Source organism: Halichoerus grypus, chromosome 12 (assembly GCF_964656455.1).
Source record: "Halichoerus grypus chromosome 12, mHalGry1.hap1.1, whole genome shotgun sequence".
Lineage (NCBI taxonomy): Eukaryota > Metazoa > Chordata > Mammalia > Carnivora > Phocidae > Halichoerus > Halichoerus grypus.
Window position 1 is genome coordinate 34040862 of NC_135723.1, and position 12513 is coordinate 34053374.

The 12513-nt window shown below is 37.3% G+C and overlaps 1 long non-coding RNA gene and 1 other non-coding gene across 2 annotated transcripts in view; both read right to left on the minus strand.

Annotated features, from left to right (window-relative positions):
- The window catches only part of LOC144379660 (uncharacterized), a 487511-nt gene that overhangs the window by 235871 nt on the left and 239127 nt on the right, over positions 1-12513 (minus strand). The window lies entirely within an intron of this gene.
- LOC118544461 (U6 spliceosomal RNA) lies at positions 4487-4590 on the minus strand. Its single transcript, XR_004921600.1, has one exon. It is a non-coding gene; the product is annotated as a U6 spliceosomal RNA (small nuclear RNA).

The window sequence follows — 12513 nt, forward strand, 5'->3', positions numbered from 1 at the left end:
GGTTTCAACAATCCTTTGTTACACGGGTTGAATCTAACAAGACAAAAGTTTCAGACACCTTTCTGATATACAATTATTTTATCCTGCAGTTATTACTTAAAGAAGTAGCGGCTGAACTGGGAGCAGAGAATTTAATTTCTCAAGTTTTTTTTTTCTTGAGCTGTGGTTTTTATTGGATGAAAGACAGCCATGATTGTACTAAATAGGTTTTTTAAAAAGCTCTTTTCTGAGTACCCTTCTCATAGCAGCCATGCTATTACTTTCATACAATTTTAGAGCAATGCTTGGATTATAATAGCCTTTGGACACCTGTGCATTGTAAGGTGTAGCACATTATTATTTGTGACACCCCTCAAATGCCAATTTACTAGACTGCAGATTGGTCCCTGGGCTCAATAACAAGTCCATCTCCAGTGGCTAGGCTATACTCTTCTCCCCTCCTCCATTTGTTTTGTGCAGTAGATTCTATGAAGTCGTTATTATGTAATGGTTTCTATTAATCAGAAATTATTAATATTTTGATACTTAAATAAATATACACGGTACACTCGTGTATCCAGTTGTCACAATAATTATACTATCTAATTATTATCATCTTCTATTTGGGCAGCACTTTATAAATTTCATATTCACAGATGTGTGCTTGTATTTGCTGAATCCCCTCAAAATCTCATGGGGTAGAGAGAGCAAATGACATACATATTTCATAAAAAAAAAAAGAGCAATGGCTACAAATGTCCATGAGGTACCCACAGTCATACTGTAGATAGTGGAATGTGAATCTGAACTCACATTTGCTGTTACTTCCTCAAGAAAAGGGACTTAAGCCATACTGATTATAGGATGACCCCTTTAGTGTGGATATTTTAATTTAGTTGGGGTATAGTTTGCCTGAGTGAAAGGCTTAAGAAGAAAGACTAGTAAGAGGTTACTGCGATAATCCAGGAGAGAAACGATGATGATTTGAATGAGGGTGATAGTGCTGGAAGAGTTTTTATAAGCATTTGCCAACTCGACTTAATATCATTTGCTGCTATGAGGAATAAAGGCAATGAAGGATGTCATAATGTTGGGTCTCAGCAACTGGAAGAATGCAGTTGCCATTTGTTCATATGGAAGGGGGCTATGAGAGGAATAGGTTTTGGGTGTCAAGATTCAAGAGCCTAAGTTTGAGCTATTAAGTTTAGATGTCTGTTAGACATCCAAGAAGTATATTGAGCAGATGGATGGATGGGTGAGTTTCAAGTTTGAATGAGGTATCCGGGCTGGAAATATGCTCTGAAATTCACAAATGCATAGATATTATTTAAAGCTATGAGACTGGCTGGATGCAGGTTATAAAGATAACATGGCTTCCTAAAATCCAGATGAAGTGTTTCAACAAGGTAGGAATGATCATCTGTGTTAAAGATTGCTGATACACTGAGTAAACTGAAGCCCTAGAAGTGAACATAATCTTTTCCAACACAGAAGTCCTACATGTGTTTGATAAGAGCTATTTTAATAAAGTGATATGTATCAGAGACTGCAATGATTTCTGGAGAGAAAGAGAAGTGAAATGAGTGACTACAGACATTTCTTTAAGAGGTGTTTTGCTGAAAGAAAAATAGAGTAGAAACTGGAGGACAATAAGGGGTCAAGGGAGACCCCGCCCCTTTTTTTTTAACCAAGAAAAGCAACAGCACTATTGTATACTAGTAGATAACCCAGTGGAGCAGGAAAAAATGGATGCTGCAAGAGAAGAGATCACTGTCAAAGCAAAGTGTAACAGGAAAAAGGAGATAGGATGCACTATAAAATAAAGAGGTTGGTATTGGATACAAACATGAACTGTTTATCCATGGTGACAGGAGAAGAGACAAAGCATCTAGATCCAGATGTAGATAGGCTGACAAATGTAGTAGAAAGAACATATGGAAATTCTTTTCTAATTGCTTCTATTTCTCCTCAATGGAATAGAAAGCAACAATGCTATCTAAGAGTGAAGATGCCAGTATTAAACTATTTCAATTACAATAGCTTCACAGTTTATTTTTTCAATGAGTTTATCTTTCTCTTGAATTTCTCGTTCTATTTTCTAAGCACAGTTCTTGACCATTTTCATTCATTTTTCTTTCAGATGAGCTGCAGTATCAGGTTTTCAGGTTCTAGCAACAACAACAAGAATGCAGAGTGCTGGTTGAAATTCAATGTATGGGTCTGGATATCACTGGCATTTGAATAATATCATGTCTTTCCAGAAAACTGGCAGGCCTGTCTATTTTTTCCAGTCTTCTTTTACATCCTCTAATAAAGCCTGTTATTAGTGTTGTTCCTTTATTGTCAAGTTTAATTTTGGGTATTTTATGTTTTTGCTTTTTTTAATGCAAATTACCCTCCTTTTATCCCATATCATTTAAGAATAAAATATTTATTTACTTATATGAAAGAAAGCTAATTCAATTTCTGCCTCCTAGTAACTTTTGTGACTTTGAGCAAGTCATTTAATCCCATAAATATCTGTCTCTGTAGCTGGAAAAAGAATGAACTAAATGACCTTTATAAATTTAAAAAATGTATATAAACAGAAGGATACTAACATTATTCCTATTTTTTTTTTAGCCAACTGATTCTCAGAGAATGTAATTTACCCAACATGGTTCTGTGTATAATGAGAAGAAGTGACCCAGTCTGGGGTAAATCACAAATGCATTTTCTAGTGGACACTAACTGGTTAAGGAGAGCTGAGAAACGAACCATTCCATAACTTACTGGATTAAAACAAGAACCATTTATCTGTTTACAATTGTTCAGGCTGGCAATTTAGGCTAAACCTAATCAGAGGAGGTTGTCTTGGCTTCATGCTATGTTGACTTGACTCATTCATGCAGATGCAATTAGTTGGCAAGTCAGCTGGAGGCTGGTTGACCCCACTGGGCCACATGGGGGCAGTTGGCTGGTGCTGTTGATCAGAGTGCCTTGGTTTTCCTCTACCTGGCTTATAAAGCAGGCTATCTTGGGTATCCTGGGCTTCAAGAGAGAAAACTCTCTTGAAGTAGCTTGCAAGCACAAGCTCCTACCTGTGTTTATATCTGCTGATGACCCACTGGCCCAATCGAGTCACATGATCAGGCCCAGAGTGACTGCAGAAGAGGACTATACAGGGACATGGATGACAGGAGGCAAGATTCACTGGGAATTATTAACGTAATAATTTGCCACAGTTATGAATATGATTCAGCATAATATCACTTTCTAGAACCGGTACACAGTTTCAGTTGGTCACAGTCTAGGAAGCATGCACAGTAAGTCCAATGAGGTTGTTTGCTTGATTTAAAATACCCCAAAGCTCTCATCTCCCTAAGTCTTCCCCTCGTCAATCTGCTACAGATGTCTGACATTTCAGCGTTAGATAGTGAAGCATTTGTGTTAACAATCTGTTCCTCATAAGACAACATAGTTCTCTATGAAATAGGCTCCACATACATGTATCCGAAAATTTCCAATGGGACCAGTAGCTCTTAACAGTTACATTTAAAATAAATAAGGGTATTTGCTCTTAAGAGAAAGAATGGGTGAGAGTCATATTCTGGATAAGAGTGCTGCTCTGAGAAGGTAGATCTGGGCTTAATACCACTCTAGAAGTCTCTGGAAAGTCAACAGGGTACAAGGATGGGAGCAAACTTTGAAGAATTTTTTTATGTTTCACTGAATCCCAGAGCTGAAGTGTAAAGGTAGGGAATCCTTCAGCAACCCTACCTTCAATTTACCCAGTTCCCATAAACTCATCTCCTATGCATTTGCCATCATATATACCTTAATAAATTTTCTCTGACCAAAAATAGTATTTTTTACCCCATTTGGGCTTTCAAATTATGGCAATTTTTAATAATGAGAATTATATTTTAAAGAAGAGCAATTTCTTACAGTGGTATTCAGACTTTGGGAGCCCACAGAGTATTTCTATTTTAATTTACTCATTTCTAGAAAAAGAAAAAAAAAAATCATTCTACCCATCCTCATCTGACCCACTCAAAGATGAGGATGAAGTTTTTATTATCCTAAAATTGCCTCTAGCTTCTGGAGAAGAAGGTGATACTATATGACCATATTGCTCTACCTTTATGTCTGCATTTTTATATAAAATCATGACCCAACAAAAGGAACCAAACAGCAACTTCATAAATTAAGGTCAAGCTAACCTTCTATCATTGAGGCTTGCCAATTATTTTAATTAAGGTGCTACCATTAATTTGAGCCCCTATTGTCTCCATGCAAATGTTTTAGTCCCTATGATTATATTTTATTTCTTCATAGTACTGATGCAGATATGGTCAATACTTCCAGAGCCAATATATACTTGTAATCAACATATTAGGTCTTACAATTATCTGTCAATAAAAATCAATTAGAAAACTAAATAAAGTATTATTCATTTAATTATTTCTATTCTCCTTGGTAGGTAACAGTAAATGGCCTTTCACTATATTCTCTAGAGAAGAGATACAAACATTTGGAACGCTTCACAAATTTGTGTGTTGTCCTTGTTCAGGGGCCATGCTAATCTCTGTATCGTTCCAATTTTAGTATATGTGCTGCCAAAGTGAGAAGATAGAAATATTTGGAAAGCAGCTGAATTTCTGATATGAATTGATTTCCTCTTCCTTCAATCTTGCTTCCTCTACTTTTTTTTAGAATTAGAAAGATTTATTATTTTATTTTTTTTACCCTTCCCTCTTTAAAAAAAAAAAAAAAATTCCACTGCATTAACTGTATTGGGTACAAGAAGCCAATGGGAAATTAATTCTTTAATAATACAACACACAGAAAAGCAGTCACTCTGGTGCCCAAAAGCAATCAGTGGAAGTGGTCAGAACTAAGAGGGCAACTTGCTTGGTCTGACTCAGAAAGCAGTCTGGGAAGGCAAATGTCAATTACCAGCGTAGTCAGGACAGAAATGATTAAAAATATGTAGACAAGAGAAAGTATCAAGGAAAAGCTTGTTGGACTGAGCTATGTTCAACATGAGAACTTTCTAGGTATGTGAGAAATAGGAGACAATTGCAGGGCTAGGTGGAAGTGCGGTTTCAGCCCTGAGTAGTTAGATTTAGTTGTTTTAACCAACGTTCCTATAGATGGCTCCAGACCTCCAGATGATCATCCCAGCCAGAAGGAAGCGGAGAGGAGAGGGACAGGGGAGAGGGGAGAGGGGAGAGGGAAGGAAAGGAAAGGAAAGAAAAGAACAAACCCACTGCCATAGCCCATGGTGCCAGGATCACTTTAGACAGGTTTTGGAGAAAGAAGAGAATAAAAAGAAAATAGGCTACTTTTAAAACTACCATAATAACAAGTTGAAAGCTATTTTTGTAAATGCCAAGAAGAAAATAGTTTAACAGATGTTCTTGCCTGTAAGAATGGACACAAGCCAACTCTCAGGAGTAATTTTCTAGAAAGAAGAACTGGCCCAACGCAACTGGGAGTTTACCAAATAATCAACTTGACTTTTCAAAATATGTTTGAGTGCTATAAATAGACAAAACATAACAAAAACCCTACAATTGTTCTTTACAACATTGGTCTATGAGTAACTTGATCAATTTAAGAGACACCCTTGATTTCTCAGAGACAGCAGAAGATTGGGGCAGAAGTCAGAATGAATGAGGAGACATATGAGTTCACATAAAAGAAAAATACAATGAAGTCTTTAAAAAAAATCCCAAATTACCTGCTATAGAAACCACATTTATAGGACATACTTGCATCAGCATTTCTAATAAAGCTCCCTGGAGTAGAGGCTGGATTGCTGATAGGATGACCCTGGTGGTGATTTTATTCAGGAGGGGCTTGTAAGGGTAATCCCCTTGTAGACCCTACAGTTCAGAGTCAACCCCCCCAGGCTTTCAAGTCCAAAAACCAGGAGTCCTTAGTCAACTAGAGAGTGCAGTCTCTCTGTGATAAAGTCCTGTTAACTGATCTATGTACTTCTGATCACAATACCTCAAAGACTGTTCATTAATTTAAAACATCAGCCACATTATTCCAGTGGTTAAGTACCATTGTTCCTTTCCAAGGCTTCTCTTGTTCCAGATTCAACCAGAATAAGAAGTCAGACTTTAAGCTGTGAGTGCCCCAGTATGAATCCCAGCTTTGCCACTTACTAACAATTTGGCACTGAGCACCTTTCTTAGTCTCTATGGAATCAAGGTCCTTCATTTCAACAAGGGAGCTAGTAACAGCTTCTACTCCAGAGTGCTGTTATAAAAATTAAATGAACTAATACATATAAAGCACCCAGAATGGTGTCTGACACACAGTAGCAATCAACCACTTTGAGCTGTTATTAGCAAGACTTTTAAGAATCCATATTTTTTCAGCAGGAAGTTGCTTGGTAAGTATGAAATGGAAGATCCAAGGCAGTAGAGTGGTGGTACTGATAGTCTTTCATACACTGAGTCTCTAATAAAGCTAAATTAACAAGTGTGTTTTTATCTCCCCAATCTAGAGTCTTCCTAATGGAGCAGTACTCACTACAAAATCAGGCAGACCTTCACTTTCTGAATCTCAATTTTCCAGGCTCTCCACTTTTCTCCATCAGAACCATTCCTGCCTCAGATGAATTAATATCACTGATTAAACTTCACTCAAGTGTGATCCCCTTGAGGCTTAGAGACATTATATATTGATTGAATCAATCAAACTGCCGGCGTTTCAGAAGCACTGTTAGAGCCTATATCCTATCCTGTTAGATGTCAGGTTTTGAGGCTACAGCAAACCCTGTCCACGTCCTGCTCTGCGTCACCTCAGCCCACCTGACTTGACCCCGGATAGGCAAACTCTCAACATGCCTGCATTGTTCTTCTCTACCTGAGGGCTTAAAATAATTACATTTTAAAGTCATTGTTGGAACTATGGCATCAAATAGGAGAAAGTATGTGATTACCTAGGTATGTCCCTGTATCTAGTCAGAGTAATCAAACACAAAAACATATGTATCTCCTGAACCTTCCTAATCTTCCTTTTGGCCACTCTTCTGAGTACCTGTCCCAAGACACCAGCCCATTTTTACAGGGCTCAATCCTCAGGTGAAAAGGGTTTTAAATATTAATTGTTTAAAATGCTTGTCTCTAAACATGATGTATCCAGTCAGTAAAAAAAAAACACACACACACAAAACAAAAAACTGAGCATACATCCCCAGTATATGTTTTTACATATTAATGATATACATGTACCATTATAAACAGTGTTATTTAAATATAAACAGACATTTAAAAGGATGGGATAGCCAAATATTAATAGAAGTTCTAACATTTTAATTTGACATCCCAATAAATCATTTTGTACATACCCTGACCCTGATTTAGAAAGCATTGCTTAAGGCATATGGTACATACCATACTGCAACTCTTAAATTTAAAAGCCAAAAAATGTTGAATATGCAACTTTGTAGAAATCATGGTAGGACACATGGGGTACCACTTCATTACTGACCAGTAAAGTAGAAGCCCAGATTTCCCATTTGGCCTCTGCTGACACTCAGGGGGAGGATTCCTCATTACTACTGGATGGCATGAGAATTCCAGTTCTCCCTAAGGCATCCACCAACCCCCCTGGTTGGAACAGGGAGAAATGCTTCATCACTGCTCCCCACATGGCCTTCACTGACACCACAGGGGTGGATAATGGCCTTGTTATTTCAGTGTGGTGGTACAAGTCCTGACTCTCCATGGGGCCTTCTGTCACACCATCCCAATGGTAAGAGGGAACGCTGTCTCATTCTTACCATATGGGGATGAAAGTCTGTTTCACTACTCAGCCTTCTCTGACACTACTTTGGTGGGGAGGTGGAAGCACCCCATTACAGCTGGGCAAGGGTTGAAGTCTAGGCTTCTCGACTTGGCCTTTGCTAGTATGGGTGGAGAAGGGGCCACCATGTTTTCTCTTTGCTTCATTTTGTTTTCCCTGTGGGGTTTGAATGTAGTAGAGTGGCTATTACCTGAAATTTTTCTGATTTGCAGGCTGCCCCTTTCTTGGTCCTCTGACTTGAAAGTATGGGTTGTTATTTGGACCATTTGTGTGCCAACAAATGTTTGTTGGCATTTACCAGTTACCTACATCTTCCCTCCTATCTAAGATGTAGCAGCCAACAAAAAACCCAGGACACTCACCAACATGGCGGTCCTTGAATTTCAAAGTTGCGTGTTCTGCCTTCTTTTCTCTACCTTACAGAATCTTATGTTGTTTGATATATAATGTCTAGGGTTTCTAGTTATTTTTAGTGGGAGGGGAAAAAAGTATGTATTTCCAGGAATGGAAGTAGGATTTGTTTTATGTGAGATATTTAACATCCTTGTGTCTCAATTTGTTCATCAATATAATGATAATAATAACATCAACCTTGCAGAGTTGTTGAAATAATTAGGTTAATTTTTTTTTTTTTTAAGTTAGCCTGGTGTGTTACACACTCTCTAAGAACCACTGTGTAAAAGAGGTTTCTAAAAGTGCTGGTTATGTGAACAAATCAGTATAGTGTTATTTCTGTGACACACTGGGGTCACCCCTCTGAGCTCCATGTTACACACTCTCTAAAGCAGACATCTGTAGACAATGTTTCTAAGAGAGCTCGTTGCACAAATGAATTAGTGCTGAAAAAAGAAGGTATCCTGTAGCATGGCACATTCTAGTTACAAAAAACATTTAAAAAAGAGAAAAATATGGCTATTATTACACCAGTAATGACATCAGTGTTTTTTATTTTGATACCAGTAATTATTGATGCAACTGACTAAAGCAGTTATTGGATATACCACAGTCTCAGTAAGGGTGAAATGGAGTGAAATGGAGTAATACTAACAAGAGGAATTTCTATAAAGACAAAAGGCACGCTAAATTTGAGCTAAATTTCAGATAAAAACAAAGTTGCTGTGGTTATTAGTAGCAGTCATAATAATATTGCAAAAGATTTGTAAACACATTAGTTAGACCTTGTTTTCAAACTTTAGGGTCAATTACGTCCCAAGAAACCTCAGTCTCTTTCCTAAAAATAATTAAAGGTCAGTCAAATTAGTTAAATCTTTTGAGATTATGCTCACGAAAATACTAAAAATAAGATCACATTAATAATTTTTTTTTAAAAAGTAGAAAACTTTAAAATCCTCCTTCCCCTCTCCCATACCTCACTCAGCTGCATCTGGGGTTTCCTGTTCACTTCCCAATGCTTGTTATGTACCTATCATTTTTTCTTCCACAAAGCAAGCCCTGGCTTAATTGTTTTCTTTTCCAGTTCTCTTTAAGACAAACTCTATAAAGTAAAGGGGAGGCAGCAAATTCTCTTCTGTTAAAATTACCCTTTGCATCATCCACCTCATGCGAACCCCATAATTTTCAATGCTGCAGTTATTAGATACAAATGTAAATTTATTTCCACAATGAGGCAAATCACATTGCATTTGAACAGATTTTTAAGGAGGAAAGGGTAGACATGGGTGTATAATGTGTATGAGCACAAACTCTGGAACAAGACAAGCGGAGTTCAACTTTTGGCTTTACTACTTTTTGCTTTGGGCCTTGGGCTCCCTGTCCTCTTCTGTAAAATAGGAAAAATACAAAACAGAGTTGTTAAAAGATTAAATGAGTCTGTACATATAAATAACTTAATAGCTACCACAGAGGAAATGCTAATGTATCTATTGTAATATTTACTAAATGTTGATTCCTTTAAATCACACTGACCGGATCATGTCCCTTTTCTCCATTTGCACTGACCAAGAAAATCAAACTAACTGGAAATCAGTTTGAAAAACTTGCATGTCAAAAATTGACTTCTTACTTGTTGAAATAGAAGACCTTTGTGAAAAGAAACATTTAAGCCCAAGGAAGTGATCTCTTAATAGATGAACAGATAAAATAATCCTAGACCAGTAGGTACATCGACAACTTCTATGAAACCAAGCCATCCTCACAAACTATTAAGTGATAGACTGCATAATACATAGAATCCCTTCCAACTTCAAGAATCCAAGGGCCTACGGTTTATTCTAAAACAATTGACACAGAAAGTTGATGTTAAAAAAAAAAGAAAAAAGATGCTAGATCACTAAGTTTCACTATTATTTAGACACTGCTCAGCTGAAAGCAATTGAACAGTATTCCAAGAGCAAGAGAATGGCAGGGCATCAGATTGTCTATTTATGAACAATCAGACTGACCTGGTCACCTCTATTAATTAAAAAAATTTTTTTGACTTATTTAGGGTAAGTGGATTAGGTTAACCTATAGCCGTGATACCATATAGTTAAAGCTTTAAAAGTAATAAAATATTACCATCAATGATCATGATGAGGATTATAATACTAATTCTCATGATGATGACAAGAGCAATTGGAGAGATATCATTAATAGATTTCGGGTGTGACTGCTTAGTAAAGCAAATGAACCATACAACTTGGCAGGGGTTCTCTCCCTATGAACTTACACATGTTATGTTTACGTATTACTTTATGCAGAAAAACCACTGACAAAGAAATTTAAAATAAGATCACTGCAGGATAAATGGCCGAGGACAGGGTGGACTGAGTATGGAGAGATGAGCACTTGGCCCCGATCGCTCCTCTGCTCCCCCACATTGGAGAAGAGTAAACACTATTATCACACACAGTCCCGGGGATCAAGGTTGGCAGATATAATTTAAAACCCTCTCTGTACAGCAAAAAATAAAACTGTATTTTCTTATCAGTGTGATTGTGTGAGATAATAATTTAATTTCAATCTATTTATTAATTGTCTACAGACTCAGAAAGATCCTCCCTCACAAAGAGCCATTCTCAATAAAGTAGGCAGGCAGAGAGATTTCTCCCAGCTGTTCTCAGCGGTGCTCAGATCGTTCAAGTGAATTACTGGAAACAATGGATACTGAGAATAAAAGAAAAATGATTGGAGAGAATAGAAGTTGATAGCATTGAAATAAAAACCTTCCAGTGGGGCAGACCTGTGTGGAACTGCATGTCTTTGCATATTTCCCCAAGGAGAGAAGTAAAGAATGGTTTTGGCTGTGAGATGCACTTTAAAACTGTAAAATAAAAGGATCATGTATCAAACCGAATTGTGTTGGCTTAGAGACATATTACATCTTTGCACAATTCTGCATTCTCTACAATATTTTTCATATTTATTCATTTACTTTATTCCTCCCGTAGCTTTTCTCTTCCTAATATGGATGGATGGATGGATGGACGAATGATTTATCGGTATTGATTCAGTGGCATATAAATCTAAACTCCTGATCACTTAAAAATCCTCAATGAATCCTGAAAATAGCTGTAAAATATTTTTCCTCATCATCATTTCTAAAATGCTTTGTAATTTAGAGCATGCTGCATTATTCTTGGACCATTCTTTCGGTGCACTTCCTGCCCAACCAGCCAGTATTTCCATAAATCCATCTGTTATTCTCAAGGCACAGATAAAAGTCTTATATTGGCATAAGTCCAAGAAATCTATACGAAGAGAAAGTTGGTGCCTCTATTCCCAGCACCTGGTCACTAGATAGCACTATTTCAGACGAACATTGAGATAGAATGGGTACAGATGACATTGTACAATGAGCTCTATTTATGGGAATAACATTACCATTAGAAAGATGAATGGGGGTTAAAAGGAAGAGAACTAGTAAATAAGGAAACAAGTAGTTTTTGATTATGATTTTAAATACAATCCTTGGCTTACAAGAGAATGTAAGTTGTAGTCACAGAAAAAGAGCTGTACTTAAAAACACCTTTTCAGGGCGCCTAGGTGGCTCAGTTGGTTAAGCGACTGCCTTCAGCTCAGGTCATGATCCCTGAGTCCCGGGATCTAGTCCTGCATCGGGCTCCCTGCTGAGCAGGGAGTCTTCTCCTCCCTCTGACCCTACCTCCTCTGTGCTCGCTCACTCTCTCTCTCAAATAAATAAAAAATGAAAATAAAAAAATAATTAAAAACACCTTTTCATTTAGACCTTTTGTGCATCCTGACAAGGCAAGCCCAAAGTTTTAAAACCTACTTTTATCTATCACAGCTAACCAATATAAAAATCTCACCATGTTCCAAAATGAGTTTTACTCTTTGGGGTAACTAGCCCCAAAGGAAACTAGCCTTTGGTTTCCACGTCACTATCAGACAGTTATCACACACTATCATGTAGTTAATCACATCATGCCCTAGATTTAAAGGCATTATGACAAATCAGTGGTTAAGTATAAAACAGAAGCTAATTTTGGCAATCATAAAAACTCATTAGCCAATATGATTTGACTCAGGATAAACCACGAGTCTTTTTACTTTTCTAGAGCACAATCTGTTTTGAGGAATTTAACAAATAGTCCCTTGTGGTAAATAGTTGGGACCATTCCAATAAGAGAAAGTAATGCTGTCTAAGATTTTGTTGATTAAGAAAAACTGTTCTACCCAATGTCTTGTTATGCAACAACTGTATGACTTCTCCTTAGTGATGTGAGGGGGGAATGACCATCTGGGATCCCAGGACACTTTAAGAATAAG